The 22,334-nt window shown below is 36.1% G+C and overlaps 1 long non-coding RNA gene across 1 annotated transcript in view; it reads left to right on the forward strand.

The window, feature by feature from the left end:
• Positions 1-22,128: 22,128 nt before the first annotated feature.
• The window catches only part of LOC108512007 (uncharacterized), a 227,282-nt gene continuing 227,076 nt past the window's right edge, over positions 22,129-22,334 (forward strand). Inside the window, exon 1 of the long non-coding RNA XR_001880459.1 lies at positions 22,129-22,186. This is a non-coding gene — a long non-coding RNA (uncharacterized LOC108512007). The remainder of the gene's footprint in view (positions 22,187-22,334) is intronic.

A 22,334-nucleotide genomic window follows, 5' to 3' on the forward strand; every position in this document is an offset into this window, starting at 1 on the left:
ATGAAAGAGCAGAAACGTAAGGGAAAAAAAACATGCAAACTTCATTCTAATCTTATTTCTTATAGCCCTTTCCTTTTCCTTGGCCCTTATAATGCCTTTTTACTTAAAAAAAAACCCCAAAATATTGTGTTTACTTTTGCAAACTGCCTGCTTCTCATGTCTGTGCTTCACCCCAGATCCTCTCTCAGGCTATGGGCATCATATCACTTGTGGTGCAGAGTTGGTCCTGCCCCACTGATCTACAAAAAACATGGCGAGAGGAAGGAAGGATAGTTAGTGCTTCCACTGGGGGAAGATGTACTATGAACAGCCCATGCTGTAACAATATACTTTTCTATAGAAACAATGATCTATATGATGGTTATCATCCATTTTATTTTGAATGCTGTGAATCTATATTTTGATTTTAATAAGATATTGATAGCTATTTTTGGAGCCTAATCATAATGTGTGTACCACCTTATGATCAATAACTTGCTTAGAGGATTGGTGAATAAATGAATTGAAATTAAAAAATGAATTTGAAGTTCCTATCCCTGTGCTTAATGTAGTAGGCAATTATTATTTATTTCTCTTTTCTATGATTTTTTTTTTCCTATGGAAAAAAGTTCTAAAAATTCCAAATGACAGACTCCCAAATAAACTTTTGAAACATGTCTATCTAGTAGGTTTATCGACTTATCTATTAGATCAGGCATGTCACCCACAGTGTCTGCTGAGTCGGTAGGGTCCATGTGGAATCAGGACTGAGCTGTCAATTTTTGTACAACTCATAGGTTGACTGGGAGTTACAGCATGCTGTAGTACAAAAGGCTTTCATTAAAACAGCTGGGATGAACCAATCAGATAATTTTTTTTTTCACAAAAATGTGAACTAAGAGTCCATTATTAATCAATAAAGCTTGCTGGAGCTGAGGTACATGGTAACCAGCTGAGGCCAGGAGCCAGCCTGGACCCTACTCAGGGGGAGCCTGGCTGAGGGAATGCTGAGAGAGAAGAGATGATGTAGGCAAAGTTCCAGATAGAAGCACAGGCAGGGACTATGGGGCTGCTGAGGGATAAGTACAACAGCCTTGGTTCAAGACTTTCCAAGTCTTAGTTCCTGTTTTTCTGAGATCTGACTAAATTTTGCCTCAATTCTTGGATCAAGAGCTTACAGTTTCTTCCTATTGTATGTGCCCCTTCCCCCTTGGTCCTGTTCTTTGTGACTGGAAGAGATTTGACTCAAGCAAGAGTTGTACTGTTAAGTTCTCAGTCCACCACTTTTCCTGGAGTCTCCTGACACAATAACTTTTAGACTCATCAAAAGAGAGTGGAATTGATGAATCCATGTTAATTATGTAATTTACAAAATGCCCAATGTTAAAGCTAGACTTTAATAGAAAAGAATACATATCTTCCTTTTAAAATTGTGCCTTCATTGTCCCCATTTATTTAAGAAGCATCACTCTTTCCAGAGCTCATGTTGATTTCACAATCCTAGAAAATCATGTCTATGTGCCCTTAACAAAATCCTTGAGTTCTCAAACTCTGCTGTAGAAAATCTTATAGGTAAATTATGAAATTAGGAAAATCAAGACCAAGGTTGGCAAAATGAAGAAACAATCTTAAATTTGTAATAAGGTTGAATGAACAAACATATTTCTAAGAGTGTATGACATTTGACATTAGCTTTTATTTTGTTATTGTTGAAGTGGAAAAGGTTACCTTACTTCATATCTCTTTCCATTTCTTTTTAGTTTTGTTTTATCTTGAGTGAACCACTGAATCTATAAATAACAAACTGATTTTAAAGCAACAGCTTCTCCTAGAGACCAGTGCTGTGGTGTTTTGGAGTCAGGCGTGAATCTAAGCTCATGTTGACCACCACCTAGTTGTCTCAGGTGGGTCAATTCATTTGCTTAAGAGCAATGAACTTTTGTTTCCACAGCTGTAAAATACACAATTCCCTTCTTAACTGGATTTATAAAAGTTACAAAACTTATAAGTACTTTTTATAAACTGTCAAAAAATACAGATGTGTATGAAGAGTTGTTATTCTTACCTGTCATTCCAGCCATCCGAATGTAATTAATATTTTGATGTGAATCCTCATTTGTCTTTCTCTATATGCTTTCAAGTTTATAGCAATATAGCATCTTACCACATATTGAGAGCTCAAAAAATCTATGTTGAGTGAATAAAATAAGATATATATATATATAGGCACACACACACACACATGTATTATACACAGGAGTTTTCCTTTTATAAAATAAGACCTGACTGTATGTATTATTCCATAGCATGCTTTTATTGATGTGGTTTCTGATTGATTCTTTTTTTTTTTTTTTGCCTATAAAACACTGCAGTAACAAACTTCCTTGTACACACACCATTATGTACTGGTGCTTTCGTTTTTAAAAATATTCTTCAATGTAAGATTGTGAAGTCTAAAGTAGGCACTTTAAATTTTTGAATAGATATTGTCAGTTACTTTCCAAAACTGGTTATAGTAGTGTACATGTTTACCGTCAATATATGGACTTTTCATTTCTATCTTTTCTGTAATTATTTTTGGGTATTTCTTTTGCAGATGGTACTGGTTTTTACGTATGTAGTATATTTATATTAGTATAATGATTTTATGGATAACTTTGCTTTTCCCTCTGTCTTTGTATGATATGTAGGGGTGCTTGGCTTATTACGTTGCTGCCCAAAGGGCTTCCGCGCCCATTTCTCATTTCCATGCTTTCTTGTTACTGGATATGTCTCATGAAAACTCTGACATTTTTCTACCTTTCTCATTGACTGTCATAAGGAATGTGAAATGTGTGGGAAACAGGATCCAACTAAAGTCAAAATAGTTTCTGCTTATGTAAGTGCTCTTCGGACTAACCTTACCAGTTAGAGGAATATCTTTCTGTCGGCCACAAAGCGAACCCTAGACAAGGTGACTGTGTACCTCACAGCTGGCCCAGCACAGTCTCTGTTTTTGCCTGTTGTTGTAGTGTCCTTTCTGTTTAGTGACTCTTGTCACTTTCAAAAGTGCCCCTATTTATGTGGTTACCCTGTCTAAAGCTAAAAATAGCCTATTTAAAACAGCAGGAAAAAGAACAGACTAAAGCTTATAGATGAAATTAGAGGGGAGAAAACACTTAAAGACTTTACTGTAGAGGGACTAAGTCACCCAATAGGCAGCAAGATTTAAAAAGCTTAAGGCATTAAGGAAGAACAAAATGGAAATAATCAATTAAACTTTTTCTCCTCTTTTGCCTGGATGAGTGAAAATGAAAGCTTCCAGTTGAGTATGTCTGAGAGATTATCCCAGTTAATGTTAGGATGAAGATTTATACAGTGTGCACATTATTGCTTTGCCTTGGGAACCAGAAATGTGGAGTGTTTATTAAGTAGGTTTCTGTTTTTGTTGAACAGGTATTTTTCTCTTATGACCTGGTTCCACTGTATGATTACATCTCTTTGCATAATTTGTGTTTGATATATGTATAAATCCCCGTTTTGAACAGACCATATGGAAAGCTCCACGAGTGCCCTGGGAACCAGGGGTATGCAGTGATTAACCATGGGTTCTGCTATTTGTGCAGCAGATGAGCAGAGCTGTGAAATAAAAGGCATCACACAATGGTTTCATCGCCCTTATTTTGTCCTTCGTTTGGTGATGCTTTACTAAGGATAAGAAAGTAAAACAAAATAAAAAGAAATCCCAGATAAGCAAGGAAGAGAAATGGTAAATAGTTTTTCAGAACAGAATTGAAGGAGGTAGGCTATTCATGGTATGAACTTGACAGCCTGGAGAGTAAACTGTTTTGTGAAAACAAAACTAAAAATGAAGTTGCTGGTTTCTCAGGAACCCCAAAGAACTTTTAATGTGTGTGAGACAATGTGACTGGCAGCAACTGGTTTGGTAATTAAATTTGGTTTAACAAATATTTGTTTAACAAGTATTTTATGTGCATATGTTATGGAAGGGACTATTGTGGGGCATTCAAAAGAATGTAGCTGCTTATCTTTATAAAATTTGCAATCTGTTTGTGGAAACTCATCTGACACAGGAAGTATTAATAAATATCTAGATAAAATGATAGTTTGAAATTAAGTCCCTAGAAACATTTAACCAATCTGTAAGTTATAAAATTCAATATCTGAAGTTCAATTTTTAAAAATAATTTGTAACTGAATTATTGAGTAAGCTTTGAAAAGAAGAAATAAATATGGGCTTAGTAAGACATGTTTTACTGTCTTAGTCCAGCATTATAAAACTTGGCTTCAGCTTTCTCTATAATAGTATTTTTAAAATTTTGCTAAAAATCAAAATTACCTGCGATGTTTGTTAGCACAATAGGGTTCCAGGTTCTTTACTCATGAATCTGTGTTAGTGGCTGAGATTCCAGGACAATGAAAAGGTGAGGGATAGGTATCTGAAGATACTTTACAACTCCTGGAGTTCATTCTGTCCACTGCCTTACTACATGAACAACCTTTTTCTAAAACTTATATAAATGAGAATTCCCCAGTAAGCATCTTCTTCAATATTCTTCAAATTATCTCTCATCTTATAATAATCTGAGACACCATCCAGAAAAGGAGGGTTTGGGAATTTTAATAATGCAGGGGGCTTTAACTTCCCTCTTAGTGGCTTCTTTGAGTTTTTACTCTTTCCTTGTGAGTGTTGGACCAACATGGCAATGGTACTACAATTTACCATTGTGAAAGGTTCAGCTGGGTTCAGGGGCTCCTGATTTTGGAACTGCATCTCAGAGTAAATTTCACTTAGCCAAAGACCATGGTATTTTTGAGAACCGGTGTTTTTTAGGCCATGGTGAGAAGAAAGCCATTTCAAACACCTGTGTGTTGCTTGTAAGTGTGTAATGATGGATGTCCCATTTCCAGACACAGGACATTTTCTGGGATACAATCATCAAGCATGTTCTGCAATCCTCCTCCACCATATGTTTCCTACTTTTTTACACCTCATAGTAACTTGATACTATTTACCCACATTTATCCATTATTTTGGGACTGTACATTTGCATCTACTATCTCATTTGATTTCCACAAATCCTAGTCATTGATGACTTCTCTGATATCCCAATCTAACTTGGATACCTGGTTCTAACTCTCTCAAGTCATTATATGCTTTTTCTCCATTTTGCTTATCAAAGTTTGTAAGAGTACAAGACTTTCAGCTTTACACAAGCAGAAACTATTCCAATTCTTCACCAATGTATCATTTTACTCCTACACAAAGTTCAGAAAACAGTATGTACTCAATAAATACTTGTAGAATGAATAAGTGGAATTAAATTCAACTGTGTGATGCCTAGTTTACATCCTTAGAGAATTGAGACACATTGAACAGCAAGATTTTATTTTTTTATTTTTTTTATTTTTATTTTTGAGACAGAGTCTCCACTCTGTTGCCCAGGCTGGAGAGCACTGGCATGATCTTGGCTCACTGCAACCTCCATCTCCCGGGTTCAAGCAATCCTCATGCCTCAGCCTCCTGAGTATCTGGGATTACAGGCATGTGCCACCATGCCCCACTGACTTTTTTGTATTTTTAGTAGAGACAGGGTTTTGCCATGTTGGCTAGGCTGGTCTCGAACTCCTGGCCTCAAGTGATCTGCCTGCCTTGGCCTCCCAAAGTGCTGGGATTACTGGTGTTAGCCACTGCACCTGGTCAGAGAGATTTTTTTCTCATTCTATTACTCCAGTTATTTTTGGAGTCGTGTGTGGGTGTGTGCGTGTGTGTGTGTGTGTTTGTGTGTTTGGTGTATTTAGAAACAGGTCCCACTATGTTGTTGCCGAGGTTGACTTTGAACTTCTGGGTTCAAGCTATCCCCAACCTCAGTCTTCCAAGTAGCTGAGACTACAGCTATGCACCATTGCACGGGGCTCAAGCAGTCATAAATTTTAAAAAATAATTGTATATATACATATAGCTAAATAAGAGCGGAACATGAAGTCATCCTAGTTTTTTTTTTTTTTTTTTTTGAGACAGAGTCTCGCTTTATTGCCCAGACTGGAGTGCAGTGGTGAGATATCCGCTTACTGCAAGCTCCGCCTCCTGGTTCACGCCATTCTCCTGCCTCAGCCTCCCGAGTAGCTGGGACTACAGGCGCTCACCACCATGCCTGGCTAATTTTTTGTATTTTTAGTAGAGATGAGGTTTCACCATGCTAGCCAGGATGGTTTCGATCTCCTGACTTGGTGATCCGCCTGCCTTGGCTTCCCAAAGTGCTGGGATTACAGGTGTGAGCCACCACGCTCAGCCGTCATCCTAGTTTTTTTGACAATCGGAAGGACTTTCTTTCTTGTCTTCTGGGCTAGATAGATTGAAATAGAATGTGAGCTTTTTTTATGGAAATCGTAAAGTTATTAATATTTTTTGAAAAATAAATTATTGAATATTATTATAGCATGATGAATGATTTAATATCTTTCTGTGAAGCATCTGGCATAAGATGTTAAAAACTGTAGCATACTAGCAAGATAGTTCCAGATTGGTGAAAATTGCTTCTATATTTTTGTTTTAGGGAAACATAGCAATCAAGGAAGAAGCATCAATGAGAGGGCTAGGGAAAACCATTCCAGAATAATCTCAATGAAAAAGTGGGTAAGATTGAGAGATAAGTGTATAGTTAGTATTAGAGTGTAGATTGGAGGATAAAATACAATTAGAGGCAAAGAGAAGGAAGGCAAGGAAGGCCAGAAAACATACTGCTTTGTAGAAGATCTCCTTGGAAAATCCAAATGAAAACCACGATGACACATCATCTCACACTAGTCAGAATGGTTATTAATAAAAAGCCAAAAAACAACAGATGCTGGTGAGGTTGAGGAGAAAAGCGTATGCTTATACACTGTTGGGATATAAGCATGCTTATACCTTGGTGGGAATGTAAATTAATTCAACCACTGTGGAAAGAAGTTTAGAGCTTTCTTCAATAACTTAAAACAGAATTGCCTTTTGACTTAGCAATCCATTACTGTTTCAAAAGAAAACATTTTTCTACCAAAAGACACACGTATTTGTATTTTTTTTTGCAGCACTATTGACAATAGCAAAGACATGGTATCAACCTAGGTGCCCAACAATGGTGAATTGGGTAAAGATAATATGGTGCATATACACCATGAAATACTATGCAGCCATAAAAAAGAATAAAACCATGTCTTTTTCAGTAACATGGATACAGCTAGAGACCATTATCCTGAGCAAATTAATGTAGAAACAGAAAACAAAATACTGCATGTTTTCACTTATAAGTGGGGGCTAAACATTGGGTACTCATGGATCTAAATATGTCAACAGTAGACACTGGGGACTACTAGAGGTGGTAGGGAGGAAGGAAGGAAAGGGTTGAAAAACTATCTGTTGGGTACTATGCTCACTACCTGAGTGATGGGATCATTCATATCCCAAGCCTCAACATCACACAGTACACCCATAAAACAAATCTGCATATGTACCCTCTGAATCCAAAATGAACATTGATATTATAAAAAAAAGAAAATCCCCTTTTCCAAAAAAAAAAAAAAAAGAAAGATATTCTTGGGACAAGTGGTAGCTGTTTTCTAAAAATCGAAATCAAATATTATGTTATGGGAGCAGGCAGGCATATCCTCACTCTGCTTATGGATGAGCAAGCATACATTTGATTTGGCTTCATAGACAACTCTTAAGCATGATGACTACACAAAGGAACAACAGTTGTTAACTCTCTGTGGAGAAATAAGTTACCATCTGAGTAATACAACTGCCTATTTAGTCACTATTAAAGGACCTGATTTAAAATAATTGCCTATGCCTGAGGTTGAAATTTAATTTGGTTACCTCACAGAACTACCTCAACAACCTCTGAATAAAGGTCACTTATGACATTGAGAAGGTATAAATTGCTAATTAACACTTCATGTTGAAACTGAGTTACTTAAGATTTTGAAGAAATGTTCAATGAAATAGTAATGGGTACCAAGATTTCAAATTACTTTGATTTCAAAAGGTAATAAAACCCAAGAAAGGAAATTTCAGCCACTAACTTTAAAAGTCTGTTTTAGAGGCCGGGCGCGGTGGCTCAAGCCTGTAATCCCAGCACTTTGGGAGGCCGAGGCGGGCGGATCACGAGGTCAGGAGATCGAGACCATCCTGGCTAACATGGTGAAACCCCGTCTCTACTAAAAAAATACAAAAAACTAGCCGGGCGAGGTGGCGGGCGCCTGTAGTCCCAGCTACTCGGGAGGCTGAGGCAGGAGAATGGCGTAAACCCGGGAGGCGGAGTTTGCAGTGAGCTGAGATCTGGCCACTGCACTCCAGCCTGGGTGACAGAGTGAGACTCCTTCTCAAAAAAAAAAAAAAAAAAAAAAAAAAAAAAAAAAAGTCTGTTTTAGAGAAAGTAGTGAGTGTTAATTAGATACAAATTTCTGTTACCCTTAGAAGTGCATTATTTGATTAAATACAAATAACTTAAAACCTGAGTTTGAGTTTGAGTAAATGAAAGAAGCAGAGACATTAGAATCTTCTGGTTTTTGTTTGTTTGTTTGTTTGTTTGTTTGTTTTTACCTAAGAGTTTTAAATTTCTTTACTGGTGTGGTGAAGGAGATGTAATGTTGGTATGGATTGGTGGCAAGAGCATGGGGCTTGGCTATTGGCTGGGGAGGAGGAGCTGTGGGTTCCAGAGGCAGAGCCCTGTGGGCTGGAATTCTAGAGTAATCATTTTGTAGATATCAGATCCAAATGAAGCTGGATATACAGAGAAGTGTGCTGCAGAGAGAGGATGAAAATGCACCACTTTCTGATGGCTATGATGTGCCAAACTTTGTGGCATGGGCTTTCGTATTTATTTTCTACTTAATATGCACAGCGATCTTCAAAGACAAGTAAGGAGACTACGTCTATCTATGAATCCAAGATATTTGATAATTTGCTTGAGTTCAAGCGTGAGAGTCAGGTGTGCACTAAGTGCTGTGTAACTGTGGAGTCAAGGCTGTTTTCCAGGATATCATTCTGCCTTCTTTGCAGAAGTATGAGGATCTGAGATGTGATAGAGAAAATTATAAGAAGGTGCTTAAAGGGAGGCAATTTGCAATATGACTAATCTATTGTTGAAAGCTATTAAGATTAGTGAAAATAATTTTCAGGCATTAATTTATTAAATTTAATTTATTAAATTTTTTTATTGATACATAGTAGATGTACATATTTCTGGGACACAAGTAGCAATTTAATGCATTTATATAATGTATAAAGATCAAATCAGGGTAATTGGGATATCCATCATATTACATTTTTTATCCATTTAACAAGTTCATATTTATTAAATGTTTACTGTGTATTGGACATTGTACTAAGCTCTGTCATGAACAAAGAAGACATGTTCCTTAATTTCACCAGTGATATTGCCTAGAGTAAGAAGCTAACTTGCAATAGAAACTCACTATCAAATAAGGGTATAAGAAAGTAGACGCTGACTGTTGTACCTAACGAAAGAGTAATTTTAGATAATTACAATCATGAGACACAAACTTAAGAATTCCATAGATAATAATCTCTGGTTTGTTTATTTTAATTTAAGCAGGCTGATATTTAATTACTAAATGATATTAAAGCCAGATTTTAACTTCCTTCATTAGGCATGTCTATGAATTTCATAAGAAAAATCTCTATTGTGTCTGTCATAGAAGGGTAACAATCAGAGGCTCATGGACTGAAGAACAGAAAAATGAATCGTCAGTTAACCAGTAAGCACTGATATTCTACTTCAGTGAAGCCTTCAAATTTAAAGGCAATTAAAGATGATTGTAACTCATCCCAAGTAGTCATAGGCAAAATTCTACGTATTCTTTGCTAACTCGTTTAGTTTGTTGTATTATGTTACGTAATATACCTATTTCCCTAATGGCAGTGAAGGGTTCCTGGAAGCTGGACATCTCTGCTCTGTGATGTAATTATCTTTTACATATATTATCTAGGTTAGTGATCCATAGTTTTTTCATTTGTTTATTTGTTTTGTTTTTCGTATGTAGTTGGGGGACTAGAGCCTTATTCTCTTGGCTCCCTTTTCCCCCTTTTAACCTTTGAGGGGTTCTTTGAAGCACAGATTGAAAACCATCAACCTAGCTAAATAGCCCAACTGATCTGGTCACTCCAGGGTTAGCAAGGAGAAAGTAATCACAGATAGGTAACCAATCAAACTGATAAACATTTGTCAAATACCTACCTGCTTGTCATTGTGCTAAAGATGCTTATAATCTATTTAAGGAGACACACCAAAAACACATCTAAAGTTATGCGATGTAAGATTAATTTCAAAAAACTTGACATAGGTTCAGAAGCAGTTAGAGAACTCAGGGAAAGTTTCACCAAAAGTAAACAAGAACATGGCCTACCGTCTAACACCTGACACAACTTTTTGCTTTTCCTGTAGGGTAGTTCCCACTTATTCGCAGTTTCACTGTCCACAACTTCAGTTAGCCATGGTCAACTGAGATCCAAAAATATTAAATGGAAAATTCCAGAAATAATTCATAAATTTTAAATCATGTGCTGTTCTGAGCAGTCTGATGGAATATCACACCATCCTGCTGTGTCCTGACTGGGACATAAATCATCCCTTGGCCCAGCATATCCACACTGTAGATTCAAAAACTAAGTTGTTCATTAGTAACTTAGTAGGTGGCTCAATTATCAGACGAATTCTTGGAATATCACAGTGCTTGTGTTCAAGTTCAGGTTACCCTTATTTTACTTAATAATGTCTCCAAAGTGCAAGATGCTGGCAGGTTGTTATAATTGTTCTATTTTATTATTAATTATTGTTGTTAATCTCTTACTGTGCCTAATTTATAAATTAAATGTTATCATAAGTATGAAAGTATAGGATAAAACAGTATATAGTGCCTACTACTATCCAAGTTTTCACGCATTAATATTGTCTTGGAATGTTTAAGCCAGAAACTCTTTGTAAAAATCCCTCTTCCAACATTTGGACTTCCAGTTAGGTAATACCTTGGTACCAATAGTAAAGAACCAGGTTTTACTGAATGCCATTATCTTGAAGGAGAAACAAATATTCCATAGGACATATTTTAATTATTCCCTCCATAATTTGCTATTTATAATTTATATCCAAAAGCTTCCTCCATAAATCTTTAATCTTTCTGTATGAATTTAAATAAAGGTAGAAAATAGGCAAATAAATTCCAAAAATATAAACCATTTAGATATTTTGATGACTGCCACTGATGCCCTGAACGTCAATGATAGTAATGCTTCTGCAGTGCCAATGAGATTGCTAATCATATTGAAACAGTTGCTGATTGTAGCTCAATAGGTTTAAAAAAATTTTAGGGGATTATTTAGAGAAACATCATGAACAATTTTCTGCTGTAATTATTTGTGTTCATTTCTGAATTCTAACACTAAAAATCTAAATTAGAAGCTGGACTTTGGAAATACTGTAAAATTACTTTCGATAACTTTACTCTGAGTCATTCTTGGGAAATAGTAATTTGTGACTATTTCCATAGACTTATCACTATTTTATACTCAATAGAGACTCCAGGCTGGTATCTAATGTGGGGGAAAGATGATTCTGCCATTTATTGCTTAAAGAATGACAAAAGATTATTCTGTGATCTATTTTACAAAAAAAGTCAGTTATTTTTCTTTAAGCACAGAGACAGAACTCTCTTTACTTACCATAGTTTTCTGAGGCTGCATGTTTTCATTATTTGTTTCTCTTTTTCCTTCAAACCTGTTCTTGATAATTATTGCCTGTGAAGGAAGAATCAGTTTGTATTGCACATTGATGGAGGACATGATGTGATTTGTACCAAGTGTTGCACCCAGCTAAGTATGGCCCCATTCCCACCATGGGTGCTCTGTTTCCTTAAGCTGCTCTTTGTAGCCCCCAAACCCTATTTTACATGCCATTTAGGCCTGCTCTTGCCAGTCTTGGTTTTTCCTTTCCTGTTCAAATTTTGTAATTTCTTTCTCCTTAGAATGTTCCCAATTTCTTCTGGAATATTAATGGAAGGCTATCTGGTTGAGCTAGTTCAGACTAAGTCATAAATTACTGATAGTCTCTTAATTTTACCATGAGTGTTTGTATTTTAAGCTTTTATTACAAATACATTTTCATTGGTAGATTTTAGCCAATTCCAAAAGAGATTTATAGCCAAGGACAGCCACAATTGGCATTCCTTTTCAAAAGTTTTAAATAGAATGACAACTCATTCTGTTTATACTTGACCCACCCTGATGGTGTCACATCAAAACTGCAAGTCATTGAACCCTATCACAGCTTCACTTTTCTCTTTACCTTACTAGCATTTGAGTCTAGTCTCTTTTCCAGTCTTTTCCTCATTCCTCATGTCTCCTTTAGAATTGTCTTTTAAAAAAAGAGATGGAATCCTACAATTTTTTTATTTGATAGCCCCTCTTGCATATACAACACAGTTTAAGCCAGGATCAGTCCTTTCCAGCCTCATCATCCATAGCATCATTTTTTACTCCATAGTCAGAATGAATTGCTACCTTCTCTGTGGTCACTCGTTTTAGTCCCATTAAAAAAATAGACTTTATTTCTTAGAGCAGTTTTAGGTTCACAGCAAAATAAAGTAGAATTTACAGATATTTCCTATAGGTCCCCTGACTCTACCTGTGCACAGCCTCTTCCCACCACCAATGTCTTACAGCAGAGTGGCACATTTGTTACAACTAAGGGACCTACATTGATACATCATTATCACTCAAAGTCCACAGTTTACGTTAGGGTTCACTCTTAGGTTTGTATGTTCTATGGATTTGGACAAAATTATAAGGACACATATCTGCCATTCTGTTACCATACAGAGTAATTTCACCACCCTAAAAATCCTCTGTGCTCTATCTATTCATTCCTCTCTTCTTTTTTTTTTTTGAGACGGAGTCTCGCTCTGTCGCCCGGGCTGGAGTGCAGTGGCCGGATCTCAGCTCACTGCAAGCTCTGCCTCCCGGTTTTACGCCATTCTCCTGCCTCAGCCTCCCGAGTAGCTGGGACTACAGGCGCCCGCCACCTCGCCCGGCTAGTTTTTTGTATTTTTTAGTAGAGACGGGGTTTCACAGTGTTAGCCAAGATGGTCTCGATCTCCTGACCTCATGATCCGCCCGTCTCGGCCTCCCAAAGTGCTGGGATTAAAGGCTTGAGCCACCGCGCCCGGCCCATTCCTCTCTTCTTTCTAACCCCTGGAAACCACTGATCTTCTTTTTCCTGAAGTTTGAAGTTAAAAAGTTTAATTGGCACATAATAATTGTCCACCTTTGTGGGAAACCATGTGAGGTTTTAACACAGGTATTCATTGTGTAATGATCAAATCAAGTCAGACTGACTCCATAGTTTTGCCTTTTCCAGAAAGTCATATAGTTAGAATCATACAGTCTGTATATTCAGACTCCTTCTTTCATGTAGTAATATGCAGTTAAATTTTCTCCCTGCCTTTCATGGTTTGATATCTCATTTCTTATTAGCACTGAATAATATTTCATTGTCTGGATTTTTGTGTGGGCTTAGGTTTTGAACTCCTTTGGGTAAATACCAAGAAATGTGATTGCTGGATCACATGGTAAGAGTATGTTTAGTTTTGTAAGAAACTTCCAAAGTGGCTGTCTTCCAAAGTGGCTGTACCATTTAACACTCCCATCTTCAATAAATGAAAATTTGGTCCCTTTATAAAAATGACACTAGTTATATTTAAAATTTCATTTTGTAATTGTTATTTTGATTTTGTTTTACCTATAAAAGCTAAACTCTTTGAGGACAAGAACCTTATCTTATTCATTTTGTTTTCCGTAGCCTAATATTATATTTTAGGCAACTGGAAAATAGCTTATTAAATTTAATTTTTGATAAAGTGAGCTATTGTTATGATCTATAAAATTATTAGTATGCAAGAATGTAATTGAGGCTTTAAGGATAGGTGAAATAATGTTTGTGGAATCTTCTCTGGGTCAATTATAAAATGCAAGGATAAGAAAGAAACAATTATTGGAAGTATTTATAACGATTATGGTTGAGTTGGGAGTATTTAAGGAAGATAGCCTCAGTAGAGTGACTTATGGTTGAGTTGGGAGTATTTAAGGAAGATAGCCTCAGTGGAGTGACGTAGAGAGCAGATTCTAGGTTCAGGCCTGAGAGAGAGCAGTAGAGGTGGACAGATCCAAGAGAAGTGGTTGGGGGAGAAGTTAAAAGTGAAATCCAAAGCAGGAAGGTTCTGATTTATGCTTTAACACCTGTGCTTATTTTATTAATGAAAGTTTTTTGAAAAAAAAAATCAATTGAGTTTAGGAAGGAATTCTTTCTTCATCCTATTTTTAGATAGGATTTACAGTGGGGTCCTAATGGGTTTACCTCTATATTAATAAGAAAGACATTATTCCTGGTTGTTAGGGCAAGTCTCCATCATGTCCTTTGCCCTCAAACCTGACAGCAAGCCTTCGAAGTCTAATACATATGATTTCTGTCTAATGTATTTAAGTCTATAAAGTTGGGAGCCATTGTTAGGCTGTTTTGCCTTTTTCTGAGAGCCAAATAAATACTTTGTTATGGTCACATTAATAATCAATGAAATATATGTTTATTAATACCATCTTAAATGTTATTTACAAGCTTGGTTTTCTAGAATTGAAGAGTTCTAAAGAATCAATCTTTAAGAAATGACTATTAACTTCCTTTTAATCTTTGTTTGGGTAGGATTTAGCGCTGCTGGTTTGCATAAATATTGAAGTAATTCTCTTGCCCCTTGGAGACCCAGGCCTGGAAAGTGAAGGGAAATCTAACCCAAAGCATAATTAAGAGACACAACATTGGGTTGGGCACCCTGGCTCACGCCTGTAATCCCAGCACTTTGGGAGGCTGAGGCGGTTGGATCACCTGAGGTCAGGAGTTTGAGATCAGCCTGGCCAACATGGTGAAATCCCATCTCTACAACAAATACAAAAATTAGCTGGGCATGGTGGCACATGCCTGTAGTCCCAGCTACTCGGGAGACTGAGGCAGGAGAATCACTTGAGCTCAGGAGGCTGAGGTTGCAGTGAGCCAAGATCAGAGGCCACTGTACTCCATTCCAGCCTGGGTGACAAAGTGAGACTCCATCTAAAGAAAAAATAAAAAAATAAAAAAATAAAGGGAGAGAGAGACAACATTAAAGAACTTTGAAGTTAATGTAGATACAATAGACAGATGCATGATTAAAAAAAAATTCCCTAGTATAAAATAAAAAAGCTAACTTGACTTCTTTTAAAAAAAGCTAGTTTGACCAAAGGAAACTACAGATGAGATCCGTGACTTTTGGTGAGTGGTGCTGACTTCAGAGAAACATTTCTCTTCCCTAGTTTTTACTGTTTCTCCTTAGCTTGCTCTGAGTTACACAGTTCAGATGGGAACAGGAGATAAATTAATTGGGTTCTACAATGTTTTCCTTCTTATGAGAATCTACAATTTTTTCTTTTAATTCTTTAATAGATAGTTTTAAATTGGTATATTTTGTGTTTAGATATATAATATACAGGCTAGTCGCGTTGGCTCATGCCTGTAATCCTAGCACTTTGGGGGGCTGAGGCAGGCGGATCACCTGAGGTCAGGAGTTTGAGACCAGCCTGACTAACATGGTGAAACTCCGTCTCTACTAAAAATACAAAATTAGCTGGGCATGACCACACCACTGCACTCCAGCCTGGGCAACAGGAGCAAAACTGTGTAAAAAAAAAAAATATAATATATATATATATGTTGTGGTGTATATATTATATGTGTGTGTATATATATATATATATTATGCTAAATAATGCATCAGCGCATTAAAATATAAATCTCACTGTTGTTAAAATAGCCCTCAATTATTTTGTTTCTTTTCTTGTGTTTTAAAATTCTCAGACAAAGCAGAAACTTTGAATTAGAGTTAGGTAAAGGAAATAGAAAATTGGAGCTGATAATAATGAAAGGTGAGTGAATCTCTTTCTCATTTGATGATTTCTTTTATCTGCATTCTCAGATTGAAATAATGATAGAAATTCAGAGATAGATGAACGGAACCCTTTTTAGAAAAATTCTAGGGTGATATGGAATTGGTAAAACTGAAATGAATAATTTTTTGGAAATCTCTACTGTGTAGCAGTAAAGCTGGCTAAAATAATTTTAAACCTATGAATGGTGAAAATGTAGAGAAACTTGTTTACATTTTGCCAACTTTTTTGATGAGTTATGAAATCCGGACAATAAGAAAAGCAATATTTATTTTGTTGTTGATTTTTAATAAAGTTTGTATTGGGGTGATCATGTGATGAGTTGAGTTAGGAGATGAGGCATCTGCAAGTAACTTTTTCCCTAGGAAATCAGCATGTCTTAAAGTTCTTATTGACTAGGCTAACAGCCCTCTACATTCTCCCAGGCAACAATGGAACATCACCAATAATCCCAAAATCTTATTAAGCTTCAAGGTGGAAAAGAAAGGTTGAAAATTATGCAAGGGATGTAAAACGCTTCCTTCTCCAGGAGATTTCCTGCTTTTCCTCTGGTTCCTCATTCCTCAGAAAATGATGTTCCCTACAATTAATGCTTGGTGTTTTTATTACTCTAGTGGCACCTATATTCTGTCTTATCCTATAAAGTAGTTAAATTTGTATTTTTCTTTTGCTTTCTATGTAGACTTTATATACCCTTTGAATAGAGGCATTGTGTCTTAGCCTTAGCATTGTGTCATTTGAACCCAGATGAAGTTATAATTGTGTGAAGGTCTCAGGTAGAATAAAAACAATTTCAAATTTGGGATTTTTTTTTGGAGGGGGAGTGGGGAAAGAATAGGCTTCTAAACCTAGTATTTATATTTTAACATACGTTGAAAGCATTTTCATAGAATCTCTTCTATGAAAGATTTAGTAGTCCGTTGGTATAGTTTGGGGTAAAATGTTCTGTTCATTATTGAAATAGCGAAGCATGTGATTGAAAATGTACTACTATTAATTTTTTACTTAAATATACAATTTACTGATATAGAAAATTCAAGAAATGTACACAGGTATATAAAAGAAAATGAAAAACACTTCCACTCTTCATAGGCAACAGCTGTTAATTTTTCCATGATGATAAATACTTATGTAATTTTAATCAAAGGGATTATACTGTGCATGTTGATCTGTAACTCTTTTATTCTCTCATAATTATGTGTAGAATTTGTTCTTTAATTTTCTTTTTCCCTCCCATTTTATTTTCTTCCTATATATCTTATGGAAAGGTCTACAAATTTGAATTTGTTTGTGACCTTTATATATATATGTACAAGTCCTCTTTAGAAATGTTTGAAAGCCAATGTGGCATAATTTTCTTTTTTTTTTTTTTTTGAGACGGAGTCTCGCTCTGTCGCCCGGGCTGGAGTGCAGTGGCCGGATCTCAGCTCACTGCAAGCTCCGCCTCCCGGGTTTACACCATTCTCCTGCCTCAGCCTCCAGAGTAGCTGGGACTACAGGCGCCCGCCACCTCGCCTGGCTAGTTTTTTGTATTTTTTAGTAGAGACGGGGTTTCACCGTGTTAGCCAGGATGGTCTCGATCTCCTGACCTCGTGATCCACCCGTCTCGGCCTCCCAAAGTGCTGGGATTACAGGCTTGAGCCACCGCGCCTGGCTACCGGTATTTTTCATATTAATGATCATAAGTATATATTGTCTTTTAAATTTGTTGTTTAGATTTATCCCAATTTACGAAGCCTAAATTTATTTATTAATAGACCATTAAGTTGTTTCAATTTTTGACTATTATGAACATTAATAATTATTGCCAATTTTTCTGGGACCCAGTTTTCTAGTATTTGTTATCTTTGTGTAATTCTAGGATAAATTCTTAGAGGTAGAATTGCTGGTTCATACCTATTACCAGACTACCAAAAACATGAACTCATATACAATGTATCCAGTAGTACATCGGGGGCAATATGAACCCATTTATAATTTCTCCAATAGTACGTCAGGGTATATACTTTCCCTACATCTTTGCCAACACTTGTAATTGTCCATCCATATAACAAAAGGCAAAATACTTTTTACAAATTATTTATTATTTTTAACAAAGAAAACAAAAGTGGATCATATTTTCATAAAATAAAGGTTTTGTTGACAATTAAAAACTGGACATGCACATGATTAGAAAGTTCAGATGGCACAAAAAGGTATACTTCTCCCCAAAGGAAATGACTGTGAACAGTTTCTTGACTGTTCTAGAGAATTGAAATTTATACATACATACGTATCTCTTTTATTTATAAAATAGTATACTAATATTACTATAATTCTGTACTTTATATTTTTCACTAAATATATTTGGGTGTAGCAGCAACTATCTACTTCTGTCAAATGCCAACACCAATTCCCAATACATTTGTTCTTACTTATACAAGTTGTTTTTTATTATGAAAGGTCATTTAAATTATTTCTAGTTTTCACTATTTATTTTGCTCTGATAATATCTTTTACATATTTTGCGATACTTATAATTTCTGTAGAGTAACTTGGTAGCTGCAGAATTGTTGTGTCAAAAGTACATTTACAATTTTGAGAGACATTGCCAGATTTCCTTCCACAAGTATTTTATCAATTTATTCACTTTCCTCACATCTTGGCTAGAACAGGTATATGTTCACTTTTTAATTAGCCAATAGAATAGGTGAAAACAGCATTTTATTGTAGTTTCTTCTGCTTTTACAATTAGAAGCTTGGACATGTTTTTTATGATTTTTTTCCTACCTCAAATCTGTGGATTGTCTTTTCTACTTTTTTGTCCCACTGATTTTACTTTTTTAGTTCTATTATTACTTCATTGCTTATTATTCATTTTCATGGATTGTTTTAGTTAAGAATGATAGTTTATCATATGTATTAAAATTTCCCTAATTTGTCATCTGACTTTATATTTTTCACCATGCTCAAATGTTGAATTTATCTAAATTTATTAATTCACTTTTTCATGACTTCTGAATTACATTTTCTATTAACAGATACCTGCTATACTCTGAGATTACAAATATGTTTTCATTTAATCTTTTAAATTTCTATTACTTTTTGATGCATTTTGGACATTATGTTGGTGAATGAAATAAACAAGAAATCTAGATTTATGTTTTTTGAAACAGCTAACCAGTTGTCTCAGTGTCATTTATTGAATATTATTTTTCCCTCCTCACTGAGAAACGATTTTTAATATTAACGATGTTTTCATATTATTTTATTTGTTTGTTTGTTTATTTATTTATTTATTTATTTATTTATTTATTTATTGAGACAGAGTCTCACTCCATCACCCAGGCTGGAGTACAGTGGCACGATCTCGGCTCACGGCATCTTCTGTCTCCTGGGTTCAAGCAATTCTCCTGCCTCAGACTTCCCGCTAGCTGGGATTACAGGCACCCACTATCATGCCCAGCCAATTTTTGTATTTTTAATACAGAAGGAATTTCGCCATGTTGGCCAGGCTGGTTTTGAACTCCTGACCTCAGGTGATCCACCCACCTCAGCCTCCCGAAGTGCTGGGATTACAGGCATGAGCCAACACACCCAGCCTCATATTATTTTAGACATATATTCATACAATTTTTTTGTCTGTTAAATATTCCCCTAGTACTAAAGTAAATTAATTAATTGTAGCTTGAAAATATATTTTAATATCTTGTCGGACTAGTCACCTCTCATTAATATTCTTATTCAAGATTTTCTGGATATTCTCACATTGTTTTCTAAATGAACTTTAGTAGTATTTTGTAAGTTAAAAAATAATTCTATATAATATGTTAAATCTTTTGAATTTTGAGTATTACTAAGAGTAGAATTCTTTTATATTTCAGTACACTTTAAATGTTTTCTTTACATAAGTTCTTCATATTTAAAAAATGGTTTTTGCTATTGTAAATGAGATACAGTGTTTTTCATTATATCTTCTAGCTGCTCATTGATTATACATAGGAAAATAAATATTGAGTAATAATTTTATAACTAGCTGCATTATTGAATTTTATTGGTTTTACATTATTTATTATAGTTTATATTTTTTACTATAATTTTGAGTCTTTCTATGTATACAAAATTTCATCTGCAAGTAATGGTAATTTTACCTTTTCCTTTCATATGTATATCTTATTTGTTTTCATTGAATGAATTATTTAATAAATATTAAAATTATTTAATATTTATTAAGTAATAATTGTAAAAGTGGACATTCTTCTCTTGTGACTGTTGAAGTTTTCCAAGAGCTCTTATTTGGCATCTACTGAGGTAGATCTATTTTATTCTCTTTTAGCTTATTAATACCGTGTGGTATGTGAATAGATTTTCTGATACCAAATCACCTTTAAGGCAAATGGATTTTAATGAAGCCAATTTAAAGGGCACTTAACCAGTATCATATCTTAACAAATGAAAAGGAAATGTTTTATTTTAAGAACACTATCCAAGGTGAAGCAGAAATGACATTCTCAATAGTTTTAAGATTTAAGCATCCCTAGAGCTCTGTGTATGAGGATCATTATCTCCTCTTTGTTGTCTTAAAAAACATTATTACCAAATCCTGGCCAATTAGCTACTTTCCTTTTTTTTTCTTCAAAGCATTTTATGCTCTTATTTAAAGAATAATATTGTACATTTTCTTATTTGAATCAGTTTGCAAACAATAATTATTTTTAATTTTTGTCATGGCTTTGGAATTCTGTAATTTAGATAAAACCTTTGTGTAATCAAGATTTGCACATCATAAAACATAATCAAAAGAGTCAGTCTGTAGTTTGTTTATTGTGGAAAAGGGAGTCTACTTTACTCTGTCATTATCTTCTTTCTTTCAAGTGTGATATCAAAAGAATTTTATACAAATAAGAAGGCAAATTTGGGTCAAATTTCACATAAAAAGAATGAAAATAATGCCAAATAATGTGTTATTAAAGGGAAAAAACCCTTTCAAATGTCTGAAATGTCTGAATATCACAGTATCAGACAAACCTACTTTCCAAAATAGGCTCTGAGCTGTAAACTGTAATGTATATTCATTTTGATGGAGAGATTTATTAGAATAACAAATTTCAGGATTTTTAAATTGAAGAGAAATATCTTTATCAATTATCATTTTTACCCTTCTTTTGGTAAACAAAGTTAAGGAAAATAGCATGCTATTTCAAAGTATAATTTCACAAAACACATCAAAGCAATACCTATTTTATAAAACATGAGGAAAAATGGCAGTCTTTCCTTTCATCTAATTTTAGTTTGTCATATTCTTTTTTCAGGTTTTCTTTTTTCTTTTTTTAAAGATATTAAAATAATTTATTTCTGTCACAAAAGGTCTTTCTGAGACACGTCCTCCACTAATGGTGACATGGGACTGTCTGTTCCCAGTGTTTCTGGATGCATGAGAATGGTAGAGCAAGAGAGAGAACAAAGCCTCTTAGTATCTTCCTTTCTACTACAAACACCTTAGGGATGCGAGTCTGGCGGGAGAGGAGAGAGGGAAAACCGCGGCTGGCCTTGCATGTGCCTGAGTGTGCATGCCCTTTGCTGCCCAAGTCCTTTGTTGTCCATGTGCCTTGCTGTCTGCCTTCTGTCCCCGAAGAGCTGTGCAAGGAGACATCGTGACTTCCTTCTGTGTTGCTGACTAGCAGTCAGCCAGTAGGTCCACAGACCAGTCCTCCCAGAGTTGAAGTGTGAGAGAGTGTGAGGAGGAGCCCGAGGCGCAGTCTACGGCCTCCTAGCCGGGAAGGGCCTTGAGGTCCCTGTCCTTCTCCTAATAGGTGGCGACGCAGCCATGGCCTTGCTGTCGTGGGGGTCCCAGACAGGGGAGGAAGGAGGGCCATAGAAGGGAGGAGGACCTAGTGAACATGGAGTTTTGAAGAGGGGAATTATTTGTGGTATTTGAGTCAAGGAGGCATATGAAACAGCCCACAGAAGACACATTCCGAAGTCTTCAGGGGGAACCTGGGAGAGGGCAGAGGACTGCGCTGCGCGGATAGGGTGGGGTGAGGAGGGGCGCCACAGCCCACAAAGCAGGCACCGACCTCACTGCGCATGTTCACGGGCGTCTTCCCGTCGTCCCTTTGCCCACGTGGTGAACGCCGCGGAGCTGTGAGAGTGTGAGGGTCGCATTCCTCCTGTCTGGACTTTTTCTGTCCTTCTACGCAGCCGGTAGGTCCGCAGGCAAGCCTTCCCAGGGGCTGAAGTGTGAGTGAGTGTGAGGAGGAGCCAGCGACAGTCCGGAGCATGGGGCAGCGTGGTCCGTGGTCTCAGAGGGCGATGGGTCTCAAGGTGATTGCCCTTCTCCTCGTGAGGTGTC

The sequence above is a fragment of the Rhinopithecus bieti genome, unplaced genomic scaffold (genome assembly GCF_001698545.2).
Source record: "Rhinopithecus bieti isolate Rb0 unplaced genomic scaffold, ASM169854v2 scaffold_28090, whole genome shotgun sequence".
Classification (NCBI taxonomy): domain Eukaryota; kingdom Metazoa; phylum Chordata; class Mammalia; order Primates; family Cercopithecidae; genus Rhinopithecus; species Rhinopithecus bieti.